The sequence below is a fragment of the Chlorocebus sabaeus genome, chromosome 27 (assembly GCF_047675955.1).
Source record: "Chlorocebus sabaeus isolate Y175 chromosome 27, mChlSab1.0.hap1, whole genome shotgun sequence".
NCBI lineage: Eukaryota > Metazoa > Chordata > Mammalia > Primates > Cercopithecidae > Chlorocebus > Chlorocebus sabaeus.
The window spans coordinates 42,115,407-42,131,032 of record NC_132930.1 but is presented as its reverse complement, the minus strand read 5'-3'; the positions used below and the strand labels follow the sequence as shown (position 1 = coordinate 42,131,032).

Here is a 15,626-nt window from a genome sequence, read left to right as displayed (position 1 = left end):
CTGGGGGGATCCTCCCTTGCCTCTTCCAGAGTGGAGCAGCTCCAGCAACCCCTGGTGCTTACAGCTGCAGCAGCTGGTGCTCCAGCAACCCTTGGCTCACAGCTGCAGCACTTCCGTCCTAGCCTCCGTTGTCACATGGCATCCTCCCCTATGTCTCTGCGTCATTCATCTTCTTATAAGGACACCAGTCAGTGTGGACTTAGGGTCTACCCTAATCTAGTATGACTTCATCTTAACTAATTAGACTTACAATGATGCCATTGCCAAATAAGGCCACATTCTGAGGTTCCAAGAGGACTTGAATTTGGAGGGAGTGGGACACCGTTCCATCAAGGACAATGACTACTACTATCCCTGCTTTACAGAGAAAGGAAAGTGAGGCCTAGAAAGGTTTTAGTGCTTTCTGAAGGCTCAACTCCAACCTGGGTTCTCTGCTTCCCCAGCTCTCACTTTTCAACCACAGCGCGGCCTCCCTGAGAGATGGGACATGCTGGAAAACACCAGCAATAACACCGTCGGCCTGAGGACCCAGCGAAGGAGTTCAGCTTTTCTCCTGGCATCACAGCCACTCTTCTGTTGAAAACTGGACCCCATTCAGCTCTGACACGTTGCAAATCTATTCGAGGCAGATACAGTATGATGGCAGAAGCCTGAATTCCGACTCCGGCTTTGGTTCTTGCTGCCTCTCTTGGCCTCAGTCTCAGCATATGTCTGAACTGAGTCAGCAAAACCCACCCGGCACCACTGGGGTGAAACTAAACAGGACCGGGAAGTGGGAGTGCCAGGCGGCACTGTGGGATGATAAATGTCAACTGCATCTCAATTAAATAGCATGTTTCATGAAATGTGCAAAAAGATGTTCTTTCCAGAGTACAATTTGCGGCATGAGGTCGAAGGCCCACGGAACACCCATTTCCAGTAGTGAAGGTGAGAATATAAAATGCAAGAAGGCAAAGGTATGATGTGCAAACGTACCTCATGGGTCCTGGCTTTGTGGGAATCCAAGCAAAGACTTCTGGAGGCCCGGGCACCAGGCCCTGAGACCCACATCTAAAGCCAGACATGTCGTGGGAGGACAATCCCACTGATTAGAATTTGTCATCTCTCTCACTTCTTATTTGCCTTCTCAGAAGAGACGGCGGGCACTGCCTCTGCAGGGCTGGGACCTGACTGTCAGCTGGCTGCATCACTGTGAAAAGCTTAGACTGGAATGAGAGTCTGCGCAGCGCCCCCGGGGACCGCGTCCCTTCAGATAAAGACATCCATGGCGCTCCTGGGTTTCAAGGGATGGCTCTCACCTCAGCTCAGAGACATTTTAGGAACTTGAAGAGATTCTCCAAAATTAAAACTGCCTTTCAAAGAAGAACTAATGATTTCAATAGAGCTTGGAAGTTTGACTTTTCAATTCAAGCAAAAGCAGGCGGCTGGTACAGGATATTGGATGCAGCCTGCAAGTTCTGATTTGCAAATAAGAGAGACCAAGGATCAGGGGTCTTGGCCAGCTGGATGCAGAGCTCTGAGTGCGGCTGGGATCCATTAATCATCTGGACCTTGGCGACTTCCTTGGTAAATTGAGGGCTAAGACCACATGCTCTCTAGGGCACCTCAGAAGCATTCCGTTTCTCAGGAACACAGAGCAAAGAGGGCTAGACCAGGGGTCAGGAGAGCTGGGCTCTGAGCCTAGCCCTCTTGCAGACTATGAGGGGGGCTGTGCACAAATCCTGGCCCCTCTGGACTTGCTTCCTCACTGACCAAGAAGGGTTGGTAACAACAACTAACTTAACCTGACCAGGAGATAAAGACTTAAAAAAAAAAAAAAAGAACCAAGTTATATCTAATGCACTGAGTGGAGACAAGGGTCTTCCTGGGAGTCAGAGTCACAGACAGTTTGAGCTCAGGGGCTACTCTGAGCAGGGCTTAAATTCCAGCTCTTTGCTGTGTGACCACAGGCAAGTCGCCCACCGTCTCTGAGCCTCATTCTGCTCATCAGAGCTCCTGCTGTTCACCCTGTGCTAATACGGTGTGAAGCTAGCAGCCTGCAGCCTGTAGCCTGGAAAAGGGCCCACTCCAGAACCTGACCATGCTGCTGCCTTAATCTGGGACTTGCAGCCTCTCTAAATGGGAGAAATAAATCTCTGTTCTTTCAGACACCCAGTCTATGGCATGTGTGACAGCAGCCCAGGCAGACCAAGACAGTGCCCTTATTTGGATAAGGGTCTTTGCAGATGTAACAGTTAAGGATCTCAGGATGAGATCATCCTGGATTAGGATGGGCCCAAATTAAACGATGAGTGTCCTTATAAGGGAAGGGGAGGAGACACATCCAGGGGGAAGGCTACGTGAGGACGGATGCAGAGGCTGGAGTGATAAATCTACAAGCCAAGGAATGCCGAGGCTGGCCAGCAGCACCAGAAGCTGGGTGACAGCAATGGGACAGACCTACCTTCAGAGTCTCTAGAAGGAAACTACCCCACCCACAGCTGGATTCAAGACTTCTGGCCTTCAAAACTGTAAGGTAATAAATTTCCATTGTTTTAAGCCACCTGGTTTAAGACGCTATCACAATCTATAAGTGTCCACCACTGCCACCCACCAGTGGCTAAATAACCCGGCCAAACACTCTGTGGTCCTCAGTCTCCTCCACTGTGAAATGGGTCTACAGAGCCACCCCTCCCAGGTCCACAGTCAGGTCTCCATGGGACAGAGTGGCAAGAGCCAGCCACAGCATGTGAAGAAGCAGAAAACACAGGCTGGTGGAGTAAGGGGTGGACTGATGCCTGGATCCAAACCCTGAGCCTCTGGCAAAGTGTCCTCTCTCCATGGGTTCCCTGTAACTAGAGTGATTTCTGGTATTTTAAGGTTTAATGTTTGGAATTTCAGAAATAGGGAGAATTCACTGATAGCTTCCAAACTGGCCACCCCACCTCTGCTCTGGTCTCTGTAGATGTCCTTTTGCCTGGTGAGAATGTCTGAAAAATCAAAGACTTAAAGCCTGCAAGGGCCTTCTTTTGCCTTCAGAAAATGTTCGAGGTCAAGGTCTTGGCATTCAAAGACTTTGTCCCCTCCAACATATTTCTCTCTCTCACACACACACACACACACCCTTCACTCTATCTCAAACTCTTTAGAATTTCTTTGTAGATTGTCTCTAGTACCAACCTCTCCTGCCCTTGTTACCTCCTTCTCTGACCTACTGCCACCCAATCTGGCCTTCCCAGACTGGCTAGCTCCATCTCTGCCCAGACGTTACATCTTCCAGAACCTTCCCTTTAATCCTCGAAGCTGTATGTGCTGCCCTTCCCACCGAGCTGCCATAAGTCCTGTTTCTACTGTAAGGCTTGACATACTGTATTATAAACCCCTGTTATGATCTGGCAGTCAGACTCCAAGCACCCTGAAGACAGAGGCCATGTCAACTCAGTTCCTGTTCAGGGACTCACACATGTGAAAGTGTCACCTTTCTGCATTAGCATATTTCACTTACTCTGCCTGGAATACCCTCCCTGCAAGCCTTCTCCTGCCTCACTCTTTGCCTGCCATTGACTGACCTCAATGCTTCCCTGGCCCTGACCTCCAAGTCTGAATCCTCAAAGCAGCTGAATTTCATACACACTGGTGTATTATGTCCCACATGGCCCAGAGCAGGTCAGCGGTCCTCAGTGACTCCATATTTACAGTGTAGGAAGAGAGGCTTCCATACCTCCCTGCCCAAAATCCCATGACAACCATGTGATTGAGGGATCTGCTGAAACTGATGTTGCATTTTGGCCTCAGAGTTCACAACAGGTGCTCTAGAAGGAAGCTGAACACTTGTCACCAACGGCAGACTCTATCCAGGTCCTGGGAACCTTCAACTTCAAAATAGAAGAGCTACGTCTCGAGTGGCACCTCACCCAAGTTTGGGGTCCTTGGCAGGGCTGCTCAGAGCCCTCTTCTACAGGAAATCACAGTTAATGAGGTGAGAACAAGCAATTTGGCCAAAGCCACCCAAGCTGCTACTGAAAGGCAAGCACCCAATTAACATTCCTCATTAGTCTAATTCAATTAGGATCTGATGTCATCATTATTAATTACGACTTAGTGGGACAGATAGATAAATGCTAGCTAGCACGGATTTCAGCTGATTTGCTGTAGGAAAGGCATGCCAAGCACACTGAGCATCAGAAATTTGGGAATGGATCCTGAGTCAGTGGAGAAGGCGGCTGGAGTGTACTGAGAACCTGCAACGCACCTGCACGCGGTGGTCACAGTCCTGACTTTACAGTATATTCGGGGCGCTGACGATGTTGATTCTGCAGCACACCCAAAGCTCTGGGAGGCCCTGGGATTTTGCATTTTTTTGGATGTGCTCCAGTGAAGGCTGAAGTACAGCCCGAGTTGAGAATGATTTTTTTTTTTTGAGATGGAGTCTTCCTCTGTCGCCCAGGCTGTGGTGCAGTGGCCGGATCTCAGCTCACGGCAAGCTCCGCCTCCCGGGTTTACGCCATTCTCCTGCCTCAGTCTCCCGAGTAGCTGGAACTACAGGCACCCACCACCTCGCCCGGTTAGTTGTTTTTTTTTTGTATTTTTTAGTAGAGACGGGGTTTCACCACATTAGCCAGGATGGTCTCGATCTCCTGACCTCATGATCCGCCCGTCTTGGCCTCCCAAAGTGCTGGGATTACAGGCTTGAGCCACCGCACCCGGCAGATTTTACTGGAATCTTCAAGAAAGTACTTGCTTGGTGTCTTAACAGCATCCTTTATGGTCAGGACCCTAATCGCTGGTTAGCAGCTCAGGCAACCCAAGCTCCAGGCCGACAGACGAGTACAGAACAGAGAGGCTAGAGCTGTGCCGGGAACCCAGGACTATGGGGTGCAAAGTCTCAAGGATCCTTTCATAGTAAGCCTGGGCTGCCCTCTTCTTGTCTTGCTTGCTGGGCAGCTGTGGGTCTGACTCTACCCCATCAATGGGATCCGAGGCAGACACTGGGCTAGTTCTTCTCTGTGCTGCCCACCTCTACCATCCCCCAGCTTGAGCAGCACACGGCAAAAACTGTTGAATGAATAAACCACTACAGTGTGACATTAAAAGACTCTGGTTATGCTTGCAGGGACAAGATTCTGGGCAATGACCAATTTGGGGTGGGTGGGGGGGGGGTAAGAAAAATAGAATTAAACATGATTACTAAAGAGATGATCAAGCTGGCTACTATTGCTCAAATAATTCACTGAAAGAAGACTATCTTTGGCAGATGAAGCTTTTTACTACTTAATATGCAACCTCCCCTTTTCTCCTTTACAGCAGGACCATTTACTTCAAATGTGATCTGTTCTATACGCACTTGCAGCCAGCAACAGCCACAGTTCTAACCAAGGACATGTTAGTTTGCTAGAGGTTTCTAGGGAAAGTCTTGCTTTCTGCATAAAAGAGAATAACTACAGACAGTCTCACCTTTTTCTCTTCTCCAGCTTTCTTCCTGTCCTTCCTACCTTGAACATAGATGTAACGTCTGGAACAACAGCAGCCCCTTGTGACCATGAGGCCAAGAAAGTCTCAGAGACGCTGAATCTGCTATCATGGAGCCTCCTGCCTTCAGATTTCTTGTTATGTGGGAAAAATAAACCCCTCTTTGTTTAAGCCACCATGAGGCAGGTTTTTTCGTTCCTTGCTGCTGAGTCCACCACAAATGATACACAAATTATGACTTTTCACAGCACATAAATCCCATGTAGGCTCTGATCAATGGTGGTCTCATTGGAGGGATCAAAAGTTGGTCTCAAGAAAAATACTTATTTAGATGAATATTTCACTCAATAAACATGTATTAAGTACATGCCATGGGCCTGGTACCATGTCAGCCATGAGGATATCACTCTCCCCTGGGAACCCGAGGAATAATGTGATAATCAGACACTATGCAGGAGTAAAGGCCAAAGTCCTTCACTGTGGATCCCCAGGCCCTAAGTGGCCTGGTCCCAGTTCCCCTCCCACTTCCCACAGCGACTTCTGCTCCTTCCCTCTACCCACCATGCTCTTCTCAGGCATCCACAGGTCTTGGGCCCTTGTCTTCTTCAGGCTCTGCTCACAGGTCATGTTACCAGCTAAGCCACCTCTGACCTCCCTGTGCGAAGGGGCAAAGCCCTCCCCAGCACCCCTGCCTCCCTCTCTGCTGCGCTCCCATCACAGGACATGCTTCCTGCTTCGTTCATACATTGTTCACTTCCCCTACTGAGTTGTGAACCCCATGATAACAGGGATTTTTCTCTTATGTTCACTGTATCATCCTCAGCGTCTGGCACACAGCAGGCACCTAGCTGATAATTGTGGCTGAATGAATGAAAGAGTCATTACTATTTAGAAAACACATGGGAGAGGTGAGTACATGGGGCTAAGGGACCCCAGAAGGGGGATCCTAAACCAGATGTGGGATTTAGGAAAGGCAATCTGGAAAAGGTAGTATAGTCAGCAAGGGTTGGTCTCATGAGGACGGAGGTATGGGGAGGGGGAGAAGGAAGGGGGTTACCAGGAGAGGGCACGGCCTCTGTGGAAGTTCAGAGAGATGAGACGTGCCGTGGCACGTGTTCACACATTGGTTGTTTTCTCAACTTCCCATCTGTACAGTGGGGATGAGTGATATTTGCCTTAATGGACAGTTATAAAGACTCCATGGTAAGCACCGAGTATGCTGCTCATCACGGCTGTGTGATCAGCATCCATCTCTCTTCTGAGGGACACAGGCCATTGTGGAGATGCACAAAGTGGCTCAAGAAGGGCTTCAGGAATGAGTTCGTGGTTGTCTGGAGTGACGGATAGTTTTCTGTGTCAACTGGGCGGCGTCATGGTGCCCAGATTTTTTTTGTCAAACATGATTCTGAATGTGTCTGTGCAGGTGTTTTGGGGTGAGGTTGATATTAAACTGGTGGACTTTGAACACAGGATTGCCCTCTATAAGATGGGTGGACTTCCTCAATCTGTTGAAGGCCTGAATGAAGTAAAAGACTGACTTCCCATGAGAGGAGGGGATTCTGCAGCAGATGCCCTTCAGACTTGATCTGTAGCCTCAGCTTCTTCCTGAGTCTCCAGCCTGACTGTTTATCCTAAAGATTTGGATTTGGCAGCTTTCATAATCATATAATCAATGAAATCAATCAAACTCCAATAACTTATATATATACAGTTACACTCCATCGGTTCTGTTTCACTAGAGAACCTCGAGTAAAACATCTGGTAATGAGCCAGCTGGTATCAGAATTCAGCACCTGAATTCAACTTCCTACCAGCCTAGAGAGCCACTGTAGCCACTAGTACTGGCATTTGGCATTTCTCCATAGTCCCTTAAAGAGTAAGCACACAAAGCTCAAACAGCTTATTACTTGGTTCCAAAATACATTTCCTCAGTCAGCGTACACAGAGAGACTGCACCATGGGGCACCCCCTTGGTAAGCACAGCCCTACAGTGTCCGAGCCATGTTCCCGCCCATGGGGAGCTGAGAAGCAGTATCCTCCTGCCCCTTGTCAGTGAGTTCCAGCCCGTGTTGGCCAAAGCTTGCTGGTATTCACCTGCAACATTGTACAACTGACATAACTGAGATGAGATGACAGAGGTGAGTGATGGGGTAGGTGACAGATGGCTTGAATGACATGTTTAAAGGGTTGGTGCTATGGGCTAAACTGTATGTCCCCCAAGTTCGTATGCTGCCGTCCTAACCCCTAGCACCTCAGGATGTGACTGTATTTGGACATGGAGGCTTTAAAGAGGTAATTAAGGTAAAAGGAGGTCTTTGGGTGGGCCCCAATCCAATATGACTGTGTCTTGTAAGAAGGGGGATCAGGACAGACACACACACAGAGGGCTGACCATGTGAGGATGCAGGGAGAAGACGGCATCTGCAAGCCAAGGAAAGAGGCCTTGGAAGAAGCCAACGCTGCCAATTCCTTGACTCTGACTTCAGCCTCTAGAACTGTGAAAAGTCCGTTTTGTTGTTCAGTCCCCCCACTCTGTAGTCCTTTGTTGTGGCAGCTCGAGCAGACTAACACTGTTGACTTTCGTTCTGAGAGCACTAGGGAGCTGTCTTAAAAGAGGATCCTACGTATACAATTATGAATGAATGAATAAGGGAACAAACAAACTACGTGGAGAATTTGGCTTGGGGGTGGGGAATTCTTTCTGGCGGCAGGTGGAGGGGAACAAAGAGAGGTGATGGTGTGCTTTAAAAATAAGTGAATGCCGTGTTTGGTTTTCTGTCCTTGCAATCACACACCGGGGCCTGTTGTGGGGTGGGGGAGAGAGCGGGGAAGGATAGCATTAGGAGAAATACCTAATGTAAATGCAGAGTTAATGGATGCAGCAAACCAACATGGCACATGTACACATACGTAACAAACCTGCATGTTGTGCACAGGTACGCTAGAACTTAAAGTATACTAAAAATAAAAAATAAAAATAAAAATAAGTGAATGCCCCTGCTCACACACACTGGAGGACATCACAGTGTCAGGAAACTTCGCAGCAAAGCAGGGCACAGGGACCCCAGGACCAGCGCTGTGCCACTGGCACCCTTGGTGCCCTCAGGGTAAAGGGAGCTGGGAAACACTCTGTAGATGGGCAAAGGCCTGAGAACGCTTGGCTGCTGGACGGAAGGAGACGTCATTATGAGAAGATGCTGAGAAGTGCAGATGAGCAATGAGGTCCACCAAGCTGGTCAGTAATGGATCATCTGCTCTGGCCGATGTTTGCAAGCCATTCACGAGTGAGTCTGCATTTCCTGGGAAATTTAGCTCCTAATAAAGTGATCACCAGGAGCTGACATATTCCTCCAAAGTATGCCTCAAGCCAAACACAACCTAATTAATATGAAATGAATAAATATTTCATTAAAAAGAAATGGATTTCATCCTTCATGAAGATGCCTGCACGAACAATGAAAGCTTCTAGTAAATGTATCATTGTTAAGAATTCTAAAGATGATTCCTACACAGGAATAGCAGCTAACTCGAGGCTCAGAGAAGACAGGCAACTTGACCAGAGTCACGTGGCTGGGCCAGAATTTCAACTTGGCTCTGTCAACCTTTGCAGTCAAAACTGTTTAACTAATAGGCTCTTAGCTAATTAACTCATTCAGCTCACTACAAAGAGCAACCAAACATTCTGAGTCCTCGCTTGTGGCAGACACAGTGCTGGGCATTGGAGATACCCAGGCTGCTACATGCCCCACTGCTAACTCTGTTGCTGCCTCAGGACCTTTGCATCTGCTGCTCCTTTTGTCTGTGATGACCTTTTCCCCAGATCCCCACATGGCCCATTTCCTTCTCAGCAGTTGGATCTTAGCTCAAATTTCTCCTTTGAGAGAAGCTGTCTCTGTTGCCCTCACCCCCAATGAAGCAGTCCCACCCTCCCAGGTCACTGCACTACACATTTTCTGCAGAGCAGCTATCATCAATGTAAATCACCATGCTTATTTATTATTTGCATGTTGGTCTGCTTCTTCTACGAAACTGTCAGTTCTTCAGTGTCAGGAACCTTGTTCAGCTTTTTTTTTTTTTTTTTGCCACATCCTCACAGGTAGCTAAAATAAGGCTAGGGCAAAGCAGTGATCCGTGAACATTTACTGTTGAACTCAGTAACCTGCTGTGCATTCCAGCATGCTCCCGTTATCTTGGAGACCCAGTACCTTGAAAGATCAAAAAGATTCTAAAAGAATACATTTTTAAGGGGAAAAAAAAAAAACCTGATAAGCCAAATGCTTTTGAACATTGAAACTTACAAACATATATCTAAAATCGAATCCCTGCTTAATTCCCAAATGGATTTGTTGCAGTCTGAGCACTAAGTTGGTTAGTCTGCTATTAATCAAATCTTTTTTTTTTCCACACTCTGAATTCACATGCAGCTGCGAGAGCCTGGAATGAGGTTTTCCTCATTCTCATGTGGAATGAGACAAGTAATAATATACTTGGGTCTGGAAATGATCATCATTGCATAATAAGGCAGTATAGAGTCTGGAATTATCATTTGTGCAACTCTTGCTCAAGTTTATCCAGAATCTTCCTTTGAAGGGCATAAAGAGCTATTATCATATAACACTGTGCCACTTTCTGCCATTTTATGTGCAGACTGCCTCCAGCTATCCCATGAATTTTAATTAACTCCATGTTTACTTCACTTTGACCCTGCGGCTCTTCAAGCAGAAGGCCCACGTGCCAATCCAGGAAGACACTTTTGAAGCACACTCCTCAGAGTCCTCCCAAAGGTATCCTCCTCCTTCCCTCAGAAATAAAGAAGCCCTGCTGGCCACACAGTTAACTCAAAGTGGAGCACTTCACCCTGGACGCTCCTGCTGACTCAGCCATCAAACAGGTCGAGAGGAGCCAATGGAGAGTGGAGAGTAGGGGCTGGAGGAGGGCGAGTGGAAATAAGAGGAGTGTCTGTGAGAAGTGAATTTGCATGCAGAGGAGTGGGAGAAACTCACCTCTGGGTACTAACCCTGAGTAAATCAATATAAACCATTTGTGAAAATCGTATCTGTTGACTGGTTAATTGTTAAGTTCTTCATTCATTTATAGTTATTTATTTCTATAATATTCATTCATTTATATTATATATGTTATCTGTATCATAGATACATATATGTGCATATATGCTATATGTGTACGTGTGTACACATAGATCACTTTAATGGTGTATGTATATATGTATATTTATATACATACATGTGAGTGTATGTGTGTGTGCATATACATGTATGTGTATGTATGAATATGTGTACTGTATGTTTTGTGGTGGATCTATATGTATATGTACATATATACTGTTTAGTGGTTGTATATATTATGTAGAGAGGTATGTATGTATATGTATATGCACATGTGTATATATTGCTTAGACACTGTATATATATGTGAACTGTTTTGGTTTACAGAATATTAGTCTGTTCTCACACTGCTATAAAGATACTACCTGAGACTGGGTAATTTATAAAGAAAAGAGGTTTAATTGACCCACAGTTCCGTTTGGCCATCAGGAAACTTACAATCATGGCGAAAGGCAAAGGGAAGGCAGGCACCTTCTTCACAAGGCAGAAGGAGAAAGAGTAAGGTAGTGCCACACTTTAAAACCATCAGCTCTCATGAGAACTCACTATCCTGAGAACAGCATGGGGGAAACCACCCCCATGACCCAATCACCTCCCACCAGGCCCCTCGCTTGACATGTGGGGATCACAATTTGAGATGAGATTTGGGTGGGGACACAGAGCCAAACCATATCAGCGGATATGTCAATATGTATATGCATATACATATGTGTGTCTCTATAAACTGTTTGACAGGTGTGTATATGTACAAATATGTGCGCGCGTGTGTGTGTGTGCGCGCACATATATACTGCTTACCAGGAACTGGGGATAAAACAGGGAACAAGAGGAAACATTGCTGCCCCCAAAGAGCTCGTGTTCTGGTGCATGAGACCCATAACCAAGAGGACATCTGAATAAACACATAACAGAATCACAGGTAGTTATAGGTACTATAAAGAAAAGGGGAAGAGAAGGGCAAGGAAACATGGAAGGCTGAGGTGGAGACGAAGAGGGTGGGCATTCTGGGAAGGCGCCGCAGAGTGGACATCTGAGCAGAGCCCTGTATGCTATTAGTGAGCCTTGCAAACACCTGGGGAAAAGGTGACTGAGGTAGAGAGAAGAGCAAGTGTGAAGGTTCTGAGTTAGAAATAACTCCAGTATGGTCAAGAGACTTGAAGGGCTGGAGCAGAATGAGCAGGAAGACAGAGGGGGTAGAAAGCAGAGTCAGAAAAACAGGCACAAGCCAGATTGCATGACCTCGTGGGCTGGCATGGAGGGACTGGCGCATATCCCGAGTGGGAGGCAGGCAGCAACCTGGCAAGCTAATTCACGATTTGCACACATCCCTGGCTGCTGTCTAGACTAAGACTTGCTGTCCTCTTCCCTCTCTCACCTGAGCACTCACTAAGCCAGCACTTACTGAGCCTTTACAGCATGTCGGGCACCAAGTTAAGTGTGGATGGGCATGACCAGGTCCCAGCCCCTTGGGAATCTCAGTCACATGAGGATGGCAGATCAGCAGCCTGGAAGCCATGCCTGGCGCTGCTGTGTGGCAGAGATGGTGAGGACAATACTAGGAGAACCAGACACAGGAAGGGCCTCAGACCCAGGTCTTCTCCCTGGAATGTTCCTCCATGTGGACACCCAGATCCTTCTAGAGCCCACAAGCCAAGTCAAATCCTAGCCATGCTGGCTTCAAGAAGACATGGAAGGCAGCCAGGCACGGTGGCTCATGCCTGTAATCCCAGCACTTTGGGAGGCCGAGGCTGGTGGATCACCTAAGGTCAGGAGTTCGAGACCAGCCTGACCAACATGGTGAAACCCCATCTCTACTAAAAATAGAAAATTAACTGGGCCTGGTGGTGCATGCCTGTAATCCCAGTTACTTGGGAGGCTGAGGCAGCAGAATCGCTTGAACCGGGAAGGTAGAGGTGGCAGTGAGCCAAGATTGTGCCATTGCACTCTAGCCTGGGCAACAAGAGCGAAACTCGGTCATAAAAAAATAATAATAAAAGAAGATGGAAGGCATTTGAAAAAGGCCACCCAGCCATAGATTAGTAGGACTCTCAAATTCCATTATTATTTGTGCTTATTCTTTCATCAATAACATACTGTCTTAATCATTGTAGGTCCACAGTAAATCTTGAAATTGGGTAATATACCTCTACAACTTTGATCTTGTTTTACAAAATTGTTTTAGCTCTTCTAGGTCCTTTACTTTCTTTTTTTTTTTTTTTTTTTAATTATACTTTAAGTTCTAGGGTACATGTGCATAACGTGCAGGTTTATTACATATGTATACTTGTGCCATCTTGCTGTGCTGCACCCATCAACTCGTCATTTACATCAGGTATAACTCCCAATGCAATCCCTCCCCCCTCCCCCCCTCCCCATGATAGGCCCCGGTGTGTGATGTTCCCCTTCCCGAGTCCAAGTGATCTCATTGTTCAGTTCCCACGTATGAGTGAGAACATGCGGTGTTTGGTTTTTTGTTCTTGTGATAGTTTGCTAAGAATGATGGTTTCCAGCTGCATCCATGTCCCTACAAAGGACACAAACTCATCCTTTTTTATGGCTGCATAGTATTCCATGGTGTATATGTGCCACATTTTCTTTTTTTTTTTTTTTTTTTGATTCTTAATCTCTTTAATATAACTTCTTATATACATGAGCCTAAATCTCAATTAAGTAGGAAGGCATATTGCAGTAAAAGAATCTCTAGCCCCCTTATCTCAAAAAGTCCTCTGTGTATAAACACTCTAGCTTGAGAAAGCACCACCTTTTTTCTCCTTGGTTTTTTTTTTTTTTTTTTTTTTTTTTTATTATTATTAAACTTCAAGTTGTAGGGTACATGTGCACAACGTGCAGGTTTGCTACATATGTATACTTGTGCCATGTTGGTGTGCTGCACCCATCAACTCGTCATTTACATCAGGTATAACTCCCAATGCAATCCCTCCCCCCTCCCCCCTCCCCATGATAGGCCCCGGTGTGTGATGTTCCCCTTCCCGAGTCCAAGTGATCTCATTGTTCAGTTCCCACCTACGAGTGAGAACATGCGGTGTTTGGTTTTCTGTTCTTGTGATAGTTTGCTAAGAATGATGGTTTCCAGCTGCATCCATGTCCCTACAAAGGACACAAACTCATCCTCTTTTATGGCTGCATAGTATTCCATGGTGTATATGTGCCACATTTTCTTAATCCAATCTGTCACTGATGGACATTTGGGTTGATTCCAAGTCTTTGCTATTGTGAATAGTGCTGCAATAAACATACGTGTGCATGTGTCCTTATAGCAGCATAATTTATAATCCTTTGGGTATATACCCAGTAATGGGATGGCTGGGTCATATGGTACATCTAGTTCTAGATCCTTGAGGAATCGCCATACTGTTTTCCATAATGGTTGAACTAGTTTACAATCCCACCAACAGTGTAAAAGTGTTCCTATTTCTCCACATCCTCTCCAGCACCTGTTGTTTCCTGACTTTTGAATGATCGCCATTCTAACTGGTGTGAGATGGTATCTCATTGTGGTTTTGATTTGCATTTCTCTGATGGCCAGTGATGATGAGCATTTTTTCATGTGTCTGTTGGCTGTATTAATGTCTTCTTTTGAGAAATGTCTGTTCATATCCTTTGCCCACTTTTGGATGGGGTTGTTTGTTTTTTTCTTGTAAATTTGTTTGAGTTCTTTGTAGGTTCTGGATATTAGCCCTTTGTCAGATGAGTAGATTGCAAAAATTTTCTCCCATTCTGTAGGTTGCCTGTTCACTCTGATGGTAGTTTCTTTTGCTGTGCAGAAGCTCTTTAGTTTGATGAGATCCATTTGTCAATTTTGGCTTTTGCTGCCGTTGCTTTTGGTGTTTTAGACATGAAGTCTTTGCCCATGCCTATGTCCTGAATGGTACTACCTAGGTTTTCCTCTAGGATTTTTTTGGTATTAGGTCTAACATTTAAGTCTCTAATCCATCTTGAATTAATTTTCGTATAAGGAGTAAGGAAAGGATCCAGTTTCAGCTTTCTACTTATGGCTAGCCAGTTTTCCCAGCACCATTTATTAAATAGGGAATCCTTTCCCCATTTCTTGTTTCTCTCAGGTTTGTCAAAGATCAGATGGCTGTAGATGTGTGGTATTATTTCTGAGGACTCTGTTCTGTTCCATTGGTCTATATCTCTGTTTTGGTACCAGTACCATGCTGTTTTGGTTACTGTAGCCTTGTAGTATAGTTTGAAGTCAGGTAGCGTGATGCCTCCAGCTTTGTTCTTTTGACTTAGGATTGTCTTGGAGATGCGGGCTCTTTTTTGGTTCCATATGAACTTTAAAGCAGTTTTTTCCAATTCTGTGAAGAAGCTCATTGGTAGCTTGATGGGGATGGCATTGAATCTATAAATTACCTTGGGCAGTATGGCCATTTTCACGATATTGATTCTTCCTATCCATGAGCATGGTATGTTCTTCCATTTGTTTGTGTCCTCTTTGATTTCACTGAGCAGTGGTTTGTAGTTCTCCTTGAAGAGGTCCTTTACATCCCTTGTAAGTTGGATTCCTAGGTATTTTATTCTCTTTGAAGCAATTGTGAATGGAAGTTCATTCCTGATTTGGCTCTCTGTTTGACTGTCACTGGTGTATAAGAATGCTTGTGATTTTTGCACATTAATTTTGTATCCTGAGACTTTGCTGAAGTTGCTGATCAGCTTAAGGAGATTTTGGGCTGAGACAATGGGGTTTTCTAAATATACAATCATGTCGTCTGCAAACAGGGACAATTTGACTTCTTCTTTTCCTAACTGAATCCCCTTGATTTCTTTCTCTTGCCTGATTGCCCTAGCCAGAACTTCCAACACTATGTTGAATAGGAGTGGTGAGAGAGGGCATCCCTGTCTTGTGCCAGTTTTCAAAGGGAATTTTTCCAGTTTTTGCCCATTCAGTATGATATTGGCTGTGGGTTTGTCATAAATAGCTCTTATTATTTTGAGGTACGTTCCATCAATACCGAATTTATTGAGCGTTTTTAGCATGAAGGGCTGTTGAATTTTGTCAAAAGCCTTTTCTGCATCTATTGAGAT

At 45.8% G+C, this 15,626-nt stretch overlaps 1 protein-coding gene and 1 long non-coding RNA gene across 9 annotated transcripts in view; one reads left to right on the top strand and one right to left on the bottom strand.

Annotated features, from left to right (window-relative positions):
* Window positions 1-15,626, bottom strand: part of STK32B (serine/threonine kinase 32B) — a 419,228-nt gene that overhangs the window by 294,253 nt on the left and 109,349 nt on the right. The window lies entirely within an intron of this gene.
* On the top strand, window positions 2,353-5,629 carry LOC103246394 (uncharacterized). The gene is made up of 3 exons (XR_502412.3): window positions 2,353-2,515; window positions 3,775-3,958; window positions 5,451-5,629. It is a non-coding gene; the product is annotated as an uncharacterized lncRNA (long non-coding RNA).